The sequence below is a fragment of the Schistocerca nitens genome, chromosome 1, assembly GCF_023898315.1.
Source record: "Schistocerca nitens isolate TAMUIC-IGC-003100 chromosome 1, iqSchNite1.1, whole genome shotgun sequence".
NCBI classification, from domain to species: Eukaryota; Metazoa; Arthropoda; class Insecta; order Orthoptera; family Acrididae; genus Schistocerca; species Schistocerca nitens.
Window position 1 is genome coordinate 1,002,615,708 of NC_064614.1, and position 13,874 is coordinate 1,002,629,581.

Sequence of the window (13,874 nt, forward strand, 5' to 3'; positions counted from 1 at the left end):
TACTACTATGCAAGAGATGTATTTCAACAAGAACAAGACTACATTAAAGTTAAGTATATTAAAATCTCTCTTCTTTTCTTTATAGTTTTCATCCAGTCTCCTGTTTCAGAATTTACGCCCGTCTGCGTTAGTTTCGCGTGCACCTATCCACTCATTGTGTCGAGACCTTAGGGAATCGACACAACACATGTCTCACCTGAATATTTGTCTTCTGGCACTTTCACTATTTTTTCAACCACCAAACACTTGTTTAAATTGTCCTCTGCTGAAAATATCGACTCAAAATATTTCAGTAGTGTATCAAATGTGTGCTTGGTGTTGCTGACTTATATTCAGTGGGTACTTCACGCTGGGGAATTTTGTATCTATTTACAGAAAGTAGGACACTTAAATCAGTATTAGTAATTACAGAACCTAAAATAGTTGGTAATTCATTTTTGATCTCAGTAAAACACAGCTCTATCTTCTGTTCAAACTCAATACAACACCACTGTTATTACTGATATGGGTTGCACTTGAAAAGTAATTGTATATGTCCCCCAAATTTTAATAGCTATTTGTTCTTCAGATTGCCTGCTATCTTCCAAACTTCTTGCCACTGCTTTGTCAAGATTATTACACATAATCTTCTACATGAGGGTCCAGCTGTTGTCAAGCATTTTGGTAAATTTGAAAAAATTGAAGGTACTGAATTTGGTTTCAGCTTGGGATATCTTCTTTCAAAAGTCTTTATTTCTACATCAACTACTAACTTTTTTGTTTTGATCACCGATAGGTGAGAATTTTCCCTAGCAACTTCTTCTTTAGTTCCACATAACTTAGTAAAGAAAGTGTGCTGGCAGCATCGTTTTGAGATCTGTAATTATTTTTGCGGCCAGCCATGCTACAGCACCTTGGTATTACTATAGTACCAGTATCTGACAACAGAAATTCAGTTTAGATTTTGCAATGTAGATGTACACATCTCGAAACTTATTTGTACACATTTAGTTAGTTTACAGTGCAGCTCTCGGCATAACCTCTCAGTCAAACAAGTGTTCTCTGCTTGTTAAGTAGTCGCAAAAAGTAATAATATTACGATTTATGAAGAAGCACTTCTGTTCAAAGAACTGCAGTTTCTTTGGTAACAGAAGATTATAGCAGCTAGTACCTAATCCACAAGTCAATTCAGAGTTCAACATGCTGAGCAACACATCACGAGGCACACCTGTCGCGAACAACACATCTACTCTTTTTACGTGCCGGCCGGGTTTGGCCGAGTGGTTCTAGGCCCTACAGTCTGGAACTGCGAGACCGCTACGGTCGCAGGTTCGAATCCTGCTTCGGGCACGGATGTGTGTGATGTCCTTAGGTTAGTTAGGTTTAAGTAGTTCTAAGCGCTAGGGGACTGATGACCTTAGAAGTTAAGTCCCATAGTGCTCAGAGACTATTTTTTTCTGTCTACGTCACAAACAAGATTGCTTCCAGTGCCCAGGGCGGTAACTTCAGTCGGTCGTGAAGCCAACCGTGAAGCCGACTAGTGTGACGTCACAAATTCGTCGCAAGGCCCGTATATCTCGTTGGCTCCGACTAGCTGCGGGACCAACGAGATACACGGGCCCCTCAACGAACTGGTGACGTCACACCAGTCGGTTTGTCCGCGTAGGGCCCACGAAAAATCATTATGCAATTCAAAACGTACACGTTAAAGGTCTTAACGTTTTAGGGTGCTGTCGAGAACTTGCATGCATTTAAACACTCAGTCAAGAATTATTAAACTCGTCTGAAATAGTCACTCGCTCCCAGCCTAAGACGGCTCCTGGCACGCATAACACCTGTAGTGTGTCGTGCTGTGACGCACGCGTCACGACCAGTTTCTCTCGTGAGTCTCGGCTAGCTGTCACTTGTCACAAGCCCTATATCCTGTTGGCTATGCCCAGGGCAATACCGCGGTTGCCATAGGCCAACTGCTTTCCTTTCGCAAGGAATGTACTCGTACGTTGGTACTATGGGAAGAACCAGGCAGCGCGCTACTAGTGCATATTTTGCGTCTGCGAGGATGTGACCAAGCTTAAAATAGGGTAAACCGACCTAAGTTATTGAGAACATGTGTTACGAGAGAACAAAGGAGAGCAAAGAGCGGCAAGTGTTTCTCGGCAAACGAGTACTCTGTCAGAAAGGAAGAAATTGCTTCAAGAAGACTGTTATACGAGAGGCTACTGCGTGGCACAAACCGCTGTATCATCTGCCGGCACCGCGGCGTCCGCCGGAGTGAAACGTCCGGGAGCGATGACTAATCGGGAAGGGGAGATAATTCTCTCGTCAGCATCGGTGGTTCAGTGGTAGAATGCTCGCCTGCCACGCGGGCGGCCCGGGTTCGATTCCCGGCCGATGCAACGTTTTTCATAATTTTCTTCCGAATCGTTCCAGAAACACTAGTGAACCGATGAAGAGATATTCGATCATTTGCTGACAGTTTCATTCAAAAAGAAGCCTTTGTTAAATTCAGATCAATTTATTCAGAAAGTGACTTTCTACCCGTACATGTGTTTGTAGTCCACGCTTCTACTCGTAAAACTGGAACGGTTATTGTTGCAGTCTATCCTCTCTGAAGTTACTAAAGATTAAAGAAAATGTCGTTAATGTTCTGAAATCAATCCAAGGGTAACCATGGTGTCCACTTGGCCGTAGTAGAGAGGAGCCGGCCGCTGTGGCCGAGCGGTTCTGGGCGCTTCAGTCTGGAGAAGCGCTGCTGCTACGGTCGCAGGTTAAAAAAAATGGTTCAAATGGCTCTGAGCACTATGGGGCTTCACATCTGTGGTCATCAGTCCCCTAGAACTTAGAACTACTTAAACCTAACTAACCTAAAGACATCGCACACATCCATGCCCGAGGCAGGTTTCGAACCTGCGACTGCAGCAGTCGCGCGGTTACGAACTGAGCGTCGTTTTTTTTTTTTTTTATTGTTGTGTTTGTTCGTTGCGGACGTCGCATGACATCCGTTAAAGTTCGTTTGTTGATCTTTCGACTCAGTTTTTTATTGCAGAGGCCAACCAGCTCTCTGACCGAACACGCTGAGCTACCGTGCCGGCAAAGCGCCTAGAACCGCGAGACCACCGCGGCCGGCTGGTCGCAGGTTCGAATCTTGCCTCTGGCATGGATGTTTGTGATGTCCTTAGGTTAGTTAGGTTTACGTAGTTCTATGTCTAGGCGTCTGATACCTCAGATGTTAAGTCCCATAGTGCTTAGAGCCATTTGAAACATTTGAAGTAGAGAGACAAAGTTTGCACAGCAAGCGGCTATCTGAGCGCAGGGAGCAAATGTCACTTGTGATAAGGAACGCCTTCAATTGTAACGGTTTCCTGCGAGGGAAAGGCGTTCTCTTTTTCTTGGAATGGCATTGCTTCTTAGTTCACATGAGCCAGCATGGTCAGCGGCATAGCATGAAGACGACCAGAGGAAAAATACTTCGCTAAAGATTCACTGAATATCTCTTGCTTCGCAGCAATGATGGAGAGCTTTGTAACTAAATAATATGGAGATCAAATAAACTCCAGTTTAGATCTCTAGATGGGGGTCACGGACAAACCTTGGAATAAATGTAGGAAGTAAAGACTTGTTATATAAGAACTTAAAATGCATGATTTCTTAGCATTTGTGAAATGCTGGAAAATGTAAAAAAATGAGACAGCTGTAAGTGACGTGCTAAAAATAAGCGAAATAAAATGGTCTGAGGAAATCGAGTTTTAGAGTAGTAACTTCATAATCAGATACCATGTTGAGAAAGGAACTTATATGTAAGGATAGTACTGACAAGGGAACCTCCCCATCGCACCCCCCTCAGATTTAGTTATAAGTTGGCACAGTGGATAGGCCTTGAAAAACTGAACACAGATCATTCGAGAAAACAGGAAGAAGTTGTGTGGAACTATGAAAAAAATAAACAAAATATACACACTGAGTAGTCCATGCGAAGATAGGCAACATCAAGGATGATCTGAGATCAGCAGCGCCGTGGTCCCGTGGTTAGCGTGAGCAGCTACGGAGCGACCGGTCCTTGGTTCAAGTCTTCCTTCGAACGTAGAATTTTATTTTTTATTTTCAGACAATTATCAAAGTTCAGGCACTCACACATAATCAAATTCGCTCTCCAAAATTCCAGGACATGTTCAGATTTGCTTGGACACATGCAGGATTTGACAGTCTACACACGGAAAAATTTGGAAACGTTAAAAACATGTTTTGACAGAGCACAGGGAAAATTGTGCGACTGTGAAACTGTTGGATTCATTTGTTGCAGTTTATGTGACAAACTCTTATGTTTTATCACTCTTTTGGGAGTAATTCTCACATCCACAAGAAAACCTAAATCGAGCATTGTAGAAGAATCTTTTTACCCATTCGCCTAGTGTACAAGTTAGGTGGGTCGACAACATATTCCTGTCATGTGACGCACATGCCCTCACCAGTGTCGTATAGAATATATCAGACGTGTTTTCCTGTGGAGGAATCGGTTGACCTATGACCTTGCGATCAAATGTTTTCGGTTCCCATTGGAGAGGCACGTCCTTTCGTCTACTAATCGCACGGCTTTGCGGTGCGGTCGCCAAACACAGACACTAAACTTATTACAGTGAACAGAGACGTCAATGAACGAATGGACAGATCATAACTTTGCGAAAATAAAGAAAAATTTTTCACTTGAGGGGAGACTTGAACCAAGGACCTCTCATTTCGCAGCTGCACACGCTAACCACGGGACAGCGGCGCTCCTGAGTTCAGATCGTCCATGATATTGCCACCTATCTTCGCATGGACTACTCATTTTGTATATTTTGCTTATTTTTTCATAGTTCCACACAACTTCTTCCTGTTTTCTCGATTGATCTGTGTTCAGTTTTTCAAGGCCTATCCACTGTGCCAACTTATAACCAAATCTGAGGGGGGTGCTATGGGGGGGGGGGTGCCCTTGTGAGTAAAAGCCTAGGCATGCAGGTAGGCGTACTACAATGACAAAACAGTTATCATGACAGCAGTTAATGAACGAGCTGAGAGAGTAATTACTTTTAGCCAATTTAGGTAGCGTCGAAATGTGTGAGAACATAATAAAATTGTGTCAAACGCAAATGAGTTTTATTGTATTTTTATATATTTTCTGCATAACTTTGCTACAACTTTTTTCTATCTTGGTTACTGGTTTGCGAATATAGATGCGTGTCTACTGGTTTGCGAATATAGATGCGTATGATGATTTCACAGATTGTAACCGGTAGGAAAGTAAAGGAAAAGGTTTCCGGTGAACACCGTTTTGAATTCCACTGATTTTAAACATTGGCTCACACTCCATCATTCTTTGTCATTGGTGCCCTTAACACTTTGTTTGAGTTGCAGGGTACCATCTTATCGGAAGAACCGTTAATGTGAATTCTGTAGTGCAGCGTCTGAACACTGTGTTGACGACCAACAGCCGTATTTGATTAAGAATGAACTAGAAAGTTCCGATTACGGTTGCGGATCAGCTTTAGAATACTTCAGAGCAAATGAAAATTCGTAATGTGAGTACTGTGAACTCCCAGGCACACGCTGTGAAGATTGTGGGAGTGGAGTCGGCGATAAGAGGTTGGCAGAGCATAAAAGGCGCACTGACAACTTATAATCCCCTTGCAGCCAGTCTGCTGAGGATTAAGACAGTTGGGAAGGAGTTCAGTGGGACGCATTCAGCTCTCAGAACTTGCTAATCACGCTGAAAGCCTCGCCGCTAAAGGGGTTCATTACTGGCGGAACTGGAACAAGAAAGGCAAAATATGCGTGAAACGGAAACGCAGCCAAGTGATTAACGAGTGAAGACTGACGGTAAGCAAAACTGTAGGATTTTCCATCTCTGTGCACTAACAGAATAACAAACAATAACGTGTAATGCTCTGCAGTTCAGCTGTCGTCCTGAACACTGCCTGTCGCTTACTCCAGCGGATTCTAGAAGACTAAACCGGTATGTTGGCAATATTTTGGCAAAAAATATAGGACTAAAACCTCATTCCAGCTTTTTGTGCCTTAGCGTCAAAGCGTAGGACAGGAATTAAGGCAATGGAACTGTATTCAAACCTCGCATGTCAATAAGGAGTTAGGCTTTCTACTGTGTCCGTAAATTGCTTCAAAATCGCTGCCATCTGTCTACATGTCTGTCTAACTTAAGTGTTTCGCTTCCAATGAAATTGTTAGGAAAATCCAACTAAAACGTTGATTTCAAAAGAAGTTTTAAAGCTTACGACAGCATCTCAATTTTGCACGCGTTACATAAAAGTTAGTGATACGCCCGCTAAACCCGCTGGGCAGAACAGGTAATAGGACTGTGGAAAGGGCCAATGGTTGAGGTCAGTTTCTCCTTCTAATTGTCATTTATTGTAATTTAATAACCTTTACAACCAAAGCAGCACATAACCGAAGTTTTACCAAATGCAGCTCTTTCACGGCTGAAGGCCTCCAGACAAGAAATCTCAACGAATCAACAAGATAAAAATCCAAATAATATAGCAATAAAATAATTAAAAAACCAGCAAACATATGCAAGGTACAATACAAATGGCTGAGGGCCACAATTAAGTTTCAAAATTTAAAAATACATTACCGTAATCTTTTAAAGGCAGAAGGCCGCAATGTTTAAGCTTGAAAGATAAATTTAAAAATTGTTGTTGTTGTTGTTGTGGTCTTCAGTCCTGAGACTGGTTAGATGCAGCTCTCCATGCTACTCTATCCTGTGCAAGCTTCTTCATCCCCCAGTACTTACTGCAACCTACATCCTTCTGAATCTGCTTAGTGTATTCATCTCTTGGTCTCCCTCTACGATTTTTACCCTCCACGCTGCCCTCCAATGCTAAATTTGTGATCCCTTGATGCCTCAAAACGTGTCCTACCAACCGGTCCCTTCTTATTGTCAAGTTGTGCCACAAACTCCTCTTCTCCCCAATTCTATTTAAAACCTCCTCATTAGTTATGTGATCTACCCATATAATCTTCAGCATTCTTCTGTAGCACCACATTTCGAAAGCTTCTATTCTCTTCTTGTCCAATCTATTTATCGTCCATGTTTCACTTCCATACATGGCTACACTCCATACAAATACTTTCAGAAACGACTTCCTGACACTTAAATCTATACTCGATGTTAACAAATTTCTCTTCTTCAGAAATGATTTCCTTGCCATTGCCAGTCTATATTTTAAAAATTAATTTTGCAAAATTTTTAAGGCTATAAAAAGGAATAACCGTAAGTCTTGAATATAAAGTAGCTGACAACAGATAATTAAACAACGGTGGCACTCAGAAGCCTCCAGGGAAGTCGGTGTGCCCTCGTTCACTTAGGCGAGAGAGGTGGTGAGCCCAAATATACTTGATCCGTCGGAACCCAACTAGGGGACAGCCACGGACCGACCGACACAACGACTTGCTTCCCGTCAATTACTACATGAGAATTCAAACCGGAAAGGTTACAAATGTGATAATCCACAATGGAGTATGTATTAATAGTCGTCAGTGGAAATAACGCCAACTACACGCACAACCTGACAAACACTTGAACGAAGACCTGAACGATACCCAACAGTAACTCAGCACGCACGAAGACAAATCGGGAGTCGGTGCAGACACACACAACCGACTCACGAACGACCGGCGAGCCAAAACGCGTCGTCCGGTAGGACGACCGACCGAAGATCCTCCAAGACCGTGGCCCGGCTCAAGTGATGCGTGGCGGCAATGTTCGGGCGAGCCATGTCGACGCAGACGTCAGTGCTGCTCCCACCCGACTGCACTAGTGCCGCATTGCAAATCCCCGACCGGCAGGTCCGGGCTGCGCTCCAGACACATTCCAACTGACTGGCAGCCCGAACTCGCAACCTGAGCTAACTCTCTATGACCGACAACGACCGGGAAGTAATAGCAGTCGAGCGAAGATACTACGAGAGGGGATATATCGATACGCGCTGCTAACGCCGCTCACGGCCAGGCAAAGCAGCAACTCAGTGACAGTAATAATTAAAATTAAGTAGTGAGGTGGAAGTACGTTAAAAACAGGGTCTAAAATACATGATGGCAGGAACACGAGCCACGCACGGCTCAGTTAGTACTTTCTAGTTTCCAGCCATTGTTCAGGAATCGTGTAGTCAAATTATGAATTCTTTCTCCTATTTACGCGCAATCCATCATTTATGTCGAGAGTCAGCTGCGGGTCCCGTAAGACCGTTTTACACGGGGCGTGCGACACCAAGTAGCCGCCGTCTGCTGCAGTGCTCGACGAGATACACACAAATGCGTTTACACGGTACGTGCCTCTCTAGCCGTCAGTTCTGCGTATCTACTGAGTTTATTGCCAGTTTCCAACAAGCGAATCGACTGCTTGAATTCCCTTTTCGAGATTATCAAGTACTTTATGTCCTTTTGTAATGATTACTATACTTAATTTCAGTTTAGACGGACATTGTGATTATGTGAAACTAAGTCTCGTACATTTGTAAATGACCTAACCCTACAAACCGGAAATCATATACGAACCGATAGAATTGTTACTTTTCTGTAGCCAGTGTTCATTAGTCGATTAAGACAAATAAAATACGTTGTGGCTCATCTCTAATTACATTGTGAATGCACGTAAAAGTGTTCAGGAACATATTTTCAACAGTAGATCCACACCGAGCCAGACCGCAGAATTATATTCCTTTTGTCGCACGAAGTATTACTGTTTAAATTACAGAGCGTCTTCGTAGCGGATGTGTTATTGGTTAACTATTTATGGTACGAACAAGCTACGTTTCGCCGAGAAGGAGACAATTCACAAAGAGCTTCGCTCTGTTTGTCAGCTGGTCACACCATTCGGTCGTCTGTGCATGTGCGAAGCTCCTTCATACGCGCGAGAATAGCATCCAACCTACTTCGTCTAAAAGCGATTGTACGCGTGAGTTTCGTACATGTGTACCCGGCTACACGGTAGAGGTCGGCGCAACCAGTGCATCAAGGGCAGTCTTGCAAGCTCACAGGCCCCGTGTAGAAAGGGATTTAGTGAAGCGTCTGCGGGTCTTCCTGCACATCGCAACTATTTTTTAGCGTTGTAACGTCTCTACAGGTTAACAGTATGCGTTAACGGCAGAACTGCACCATCTCCGTTTAGGACTGCAGATTATCACATTTTACTGGTACTATTTCGACTGAATGCAGCAGACGCCATATTCATTTTGGCATATTTAGCTGTGGCGCATTGAAGAATTTCACTAACGTGTCACCCTTATCATTAAATGTCAGTACTGCGCGGTATAGCCGCGTGGTCTTAGGGCGCCTTGCCACGGTTCGCGCGGCTCACCACGTAGGACGTTCGAGTCCTCCCTGGTGCATTGGTGTGTGTGTTGTCCTTAGCGTAAGTCAGTTTAAGTTATAGTAAGTAGTGGATAAGCCTAGGGACCGATGACCTCAGCAGTTTGGTCCCATAGGAACATACCACAAATTTCCAAATTAAACGTCAGTTAATGACCCATCAACGAAATGAGCCATTGAGAGAAACTGTGATAACCAATACAAAAGATGAAAATTGATTGGCTACAGTCTAGCGTAATGGATGAAGTCGCGGATCAGGGAGCCGGAAGAAGTAAGTTTCTGCCCGACAAAGCGCTAATTATTTTTTCATCTTATCGTTGTTAACACATTCCGGACTTTCTTATGGATGTAATACAAGAATGTTCTGCTATATTCAGTGTTACTTACATTTATGTCTGTTTAGAACGCGAAAGACGAAATAAAAATTTGGCTATTTATTTTTGAATACATGACGAGTTCCGAGTGTGTGGCCAGGCAGGAACCTAAGAACAGACCAGGTAGGAACCTAAGAACAGAATAGAATAGAAAACGGAACAAAAATGGTTCAAATGGCTCTAAGGAGTATGGGACTTAACATTTGAGGTCATCAGTACCCTAGACATTAGAACTACTTAAACCTAACTAACCTAAGGACATCACACACATCCACGCCCGAGGCAGGATTCGAACCTGCGACCGTAGCAGCAGCGCGGGTCCGGACTGAAGCGCCTAGAACCACTCTGTCACAGCGGCCGGCAAAAACTGAACAGAATAGCTTACTGTCTCATAACATACAATTTCAAGCCATTAATTTCGTGTACAAGAGACTCATCAAAATGCAAAACTTTGTTTATAGTTTTTCTTAAAATATCATTAACGTACGTACTGCACTGAATAGAAAATGGTACGCAACAGATTTTTTAAATAATGAACTAAAACGTCTCAAGTATGTGTTTCCTCCTGCTCAAATTTTCATATCGTCCTTCATGAACTCTACGTTGAATAGCAAGATTTCTGCAACAGACTGTCACAGAAAACTTTTTTCAGTGTTTCTGAATTAATACTGAGCAGTTCTCTTCCTTTTATTTCCTGTACATTTTTATACCACTATACTGTGTATTTTAATATTCGAAACATATGGTTCGAGCTACCACAAATTTAAGAAGACAGCTTAAATTGATATTATAAATACAATAACAATAAAATTCGTATTATTCCTTGTCACAAATATTTGACTATTTGTTTTATTTTATTTGCGATATCCTCCGTCAATCGTATATGGTAAAGATCCCACACCGCACAGCAGCACTCTTCTAGAGGCGGAGAATCGTAGTGTAGGCACTCTCTCTAGGAGACCTGTTGCATCTTCTAAATTTTCTTCCAATTAAACGCCGTCTTTGGTTTACCTTACATATGTGATCGTTCCAATTTAAGTTGTTCGTAACTGGAATTCTTAGGTATTTAGTTGGCGTGACAGCCTCTAGATTTTAGGAATCACTCCACGCCTTCGTTGGCTGATTGATACAGCAACCGTTTTCCATGGTTATATTGAAAATAAACCAGTCACAACTGCAAAGTTATTTTTACTGAAGAGTAGAGCGTTTCACCGTAAAGGGAAATAGGAGGCTGATTAAATAAGTATACTATAAACATTATAAGGTATGGTTCTAAGCAGCGCCAATAATTTAATTAAGACCGTAAACAGGTCACTTTAAGACTGTCAAATTAAGTTCATTACGGCGGCTAACAAAACGCTTTTTCAGTCACGCACACAAAAACAAGTCTGGATGAAAATCTGGTCCTGAGAATAACTGAAAGGAAATTAACCGGTAGCTACAACGGAAACGATTTCAGACAAATTATAAAGGAAACCTACAAAGAATTACAGCTACCCCTGAACTGTTATAGTAGCAAACAGAACACAGCGTAGATTCGTGCGTACACCATCATATAGGCCTGGATGCCAAACAGCTGGGCCGTCTGACAGGCAACGGCGTTAGAATTACCAAACAGCATATGGCCACCTGCAGCCTCGCTAATACAGCGAAAACATAAAAGTTGTCGTTAGTATCTTCAACTGCGGGCAAGGCTAATATGGAACAGAATAACCAAAACTCGATAAGAATGATCAAATGAAATTCAAATTAAAAAGTAATAAAAATTGTTGAACAAGTAATATGGGCCATCCAAATCACGTGCAACATTATGATGCTTACTGCACATACTGGGTAAACAGTATTTGTTATGATTCTCGTCGTGCCGCGCGGAATTAGCCGAGCAGTCTAAGGCTCTACTGTCATGGACTGTGCGGCTGGTCCCGGCGGAGGTTCGAGTCCTCCCTCGGGCATCGGTGTGTCTCTCTGTCCTTAGGATAATTTAGGTTAAGTAGTGTGTAAGCTTGGGTACTGATGACCTTAGCAGTTAAGTCCCATAAGATTTCACACACATTTGAACATTTGATTCTCGTCGTCAGTTATGATGACAGGTGGCCAGTGCTAAATAGAAACATATATAGAAGGTTTGGCAGTGAAGTCGGTAAGAAGCTGGCTGCATAGTCTGTATCTGCAACGACTGAACTAATTAGTAGTCGTTGGTAAAAAATAATATGTATTGTACTTAACTTGTGTTACAGGCTTCTTCATATGCTGCATGCGTATAATTACAAACATATCTAGATAGGCATTACTTATACCATGCTTGACTAAGCGCCTTGTTAGAGGTTACTTCCTATCAGCTGAAATCTGTGCTACATTCCTAGTTGACGTCCCGAGCAAGGGTGGACGAGAGCTCGCTAGATACAGTACTTGTCACAAGCCGAGGAAGGGTGCTAGCGGCTCTAGTCGTGACTCGCGGGTCCAGCGATATCTATTACGGACCGCGGTCGATATCTGCAACCCCTAACAAGTGTGAGATCGAACGTTGACACCACAGTATTTCGTTAAACGACGGTAAAAATAAAAGTTAGCCAGCAAGTACAACATTGATAAAGCATACAAAAGCAGCGTCCAAGAACAATTAAATAAATAAACCAATCGTAAAATGGCGGAAAAACTTTTATAAATCTTAAAAACGTTAAAACGTTATGTACGTCCGTGTGAGTGGCAGAATGCTGTCACACTGCACTATTAAATGTAAAATCAAACACAAAATAATAGTGCATGTTTACACAGTGCAAGAAAAACCTCAATATTTGAGTGTATATATGGTGGATATGGGATTAAAACACATTATACACAACTATAAACAATTTCTCTTCTTTTTGTATGGTGTACAATGTGTTTTATTCCCATTAATCTAGATTCACACGAGAGTTAAGAAAAGTATAGAAACAACAAAGATACGTGCCAGTCTGCCTTGTATCATTAGCCGAACACCTTGTTTCGATATCTTGAAACGTTTACGAAATGAAAGGGATGCAGATTTTAATTGATCCACGCTGTATGAAACAGCCATCCTCAAACGGGTTCAGGAGCTTCCTATGCTAGCTGGCCTCCAGTTTTGTGCGATAATGGAAAAAGTAATTTCAATGTTCCCAATGGACTCCACGCCTAATGAGATTGGAGGGCAGTGGCAGATAGCACGTCTGGTCCCTGGTGTCGCAAGACTGCGATAGGCAGAGCTGCTCAGGGAGGGCGGTGGCAGTGGGCCAGGCCGCTTACCTCGGCAGCGCGACAGGGAAGGGCCGCCGGCTTTGCCTCCGCGGACAGCCAAGATGAATCACCGGCCGAGGCACGCGGTGTGTTGACCCTCCGCTGTTCCCGGGAGGCCCCCCCAGCCCGCCCCTTCGTTGTTGTTGTTATCGTATCAGCTGCTCGCCGTTCGGTATTTTCCGCACCTCGTGGGCGTGGCAGCCACGCCCTGCGTATTGGTTTCCAAGTACGATACCTCCCAACATCATCCTGCCTTCGCAGTAGTTGCGAAACATCATCCGGAAAACATGTCACAGAATTTCATCCCCTTACCTTCTTGAAATCGCGAAGTTACTGTCAAATGTATACTTCCGATGAGGTGTAAGATGTCAAAACATTGTAGTATTTCGTGAAATGGTAACATTCTATAGGTGAAACAGAATTAGAATTACGGCAATAACTGTACTACTGATAGCGTTGGTGTGCACTGAACTTTATCAGCAGTCTGAAGAATCTGAACACTTGGAAGTAGTGTACATGAAAGAAAGAATGGTGTTTAATGTTGCATCGGCTTTGTAGACGTCCACAAGAGTAGTCAGGTGGGGTGAAATGTGGCGCTGCTGGCGGTGGAGGTTGGGGGAGGGGGGGGGGGGGACAGTAAGTGGGGCTACACGCTAATCCCAGGATTTTTTTTCATTGTAGAATTCTCTATCTTTTCTAGAAATTATTATTTGCAATTCGACTAAACTGCAGATTAAGCACTACCAAAACCTACAGGAAGTAATATGGCTTCGTAACTTACGTTTGTTTCGCTGTCACTCAGTTGACGGGTACTTATGCCTGTACAGCAACACATCAGGCTGCAACCTCCTGCACAGCTAAATCGCAACAGTAGTTTATCTTCAGTCTGTGCACGGCCTAAGCACT

General features: G+C 43.0%; 1 non-coding gene across 1 annotated transcript; it reads left to right on the forward strand.

The window, feature by feature from the left end:
• The first annotated feature begins 2,304 nt into the window (after window positions 1-2,304).
• On the forward strand, window positions 2,305-2,375 carry Trnag-gcc (transfer RNA glycine (anticodon GCC)). Its single transcript has one exon. It is a non-coding gene; the product is annotated as a tRNA-Gly (tRNA).
• The last annotated feature ends 11,499 nt before the right edge of the window (window positions 2,376-13,874 follow it).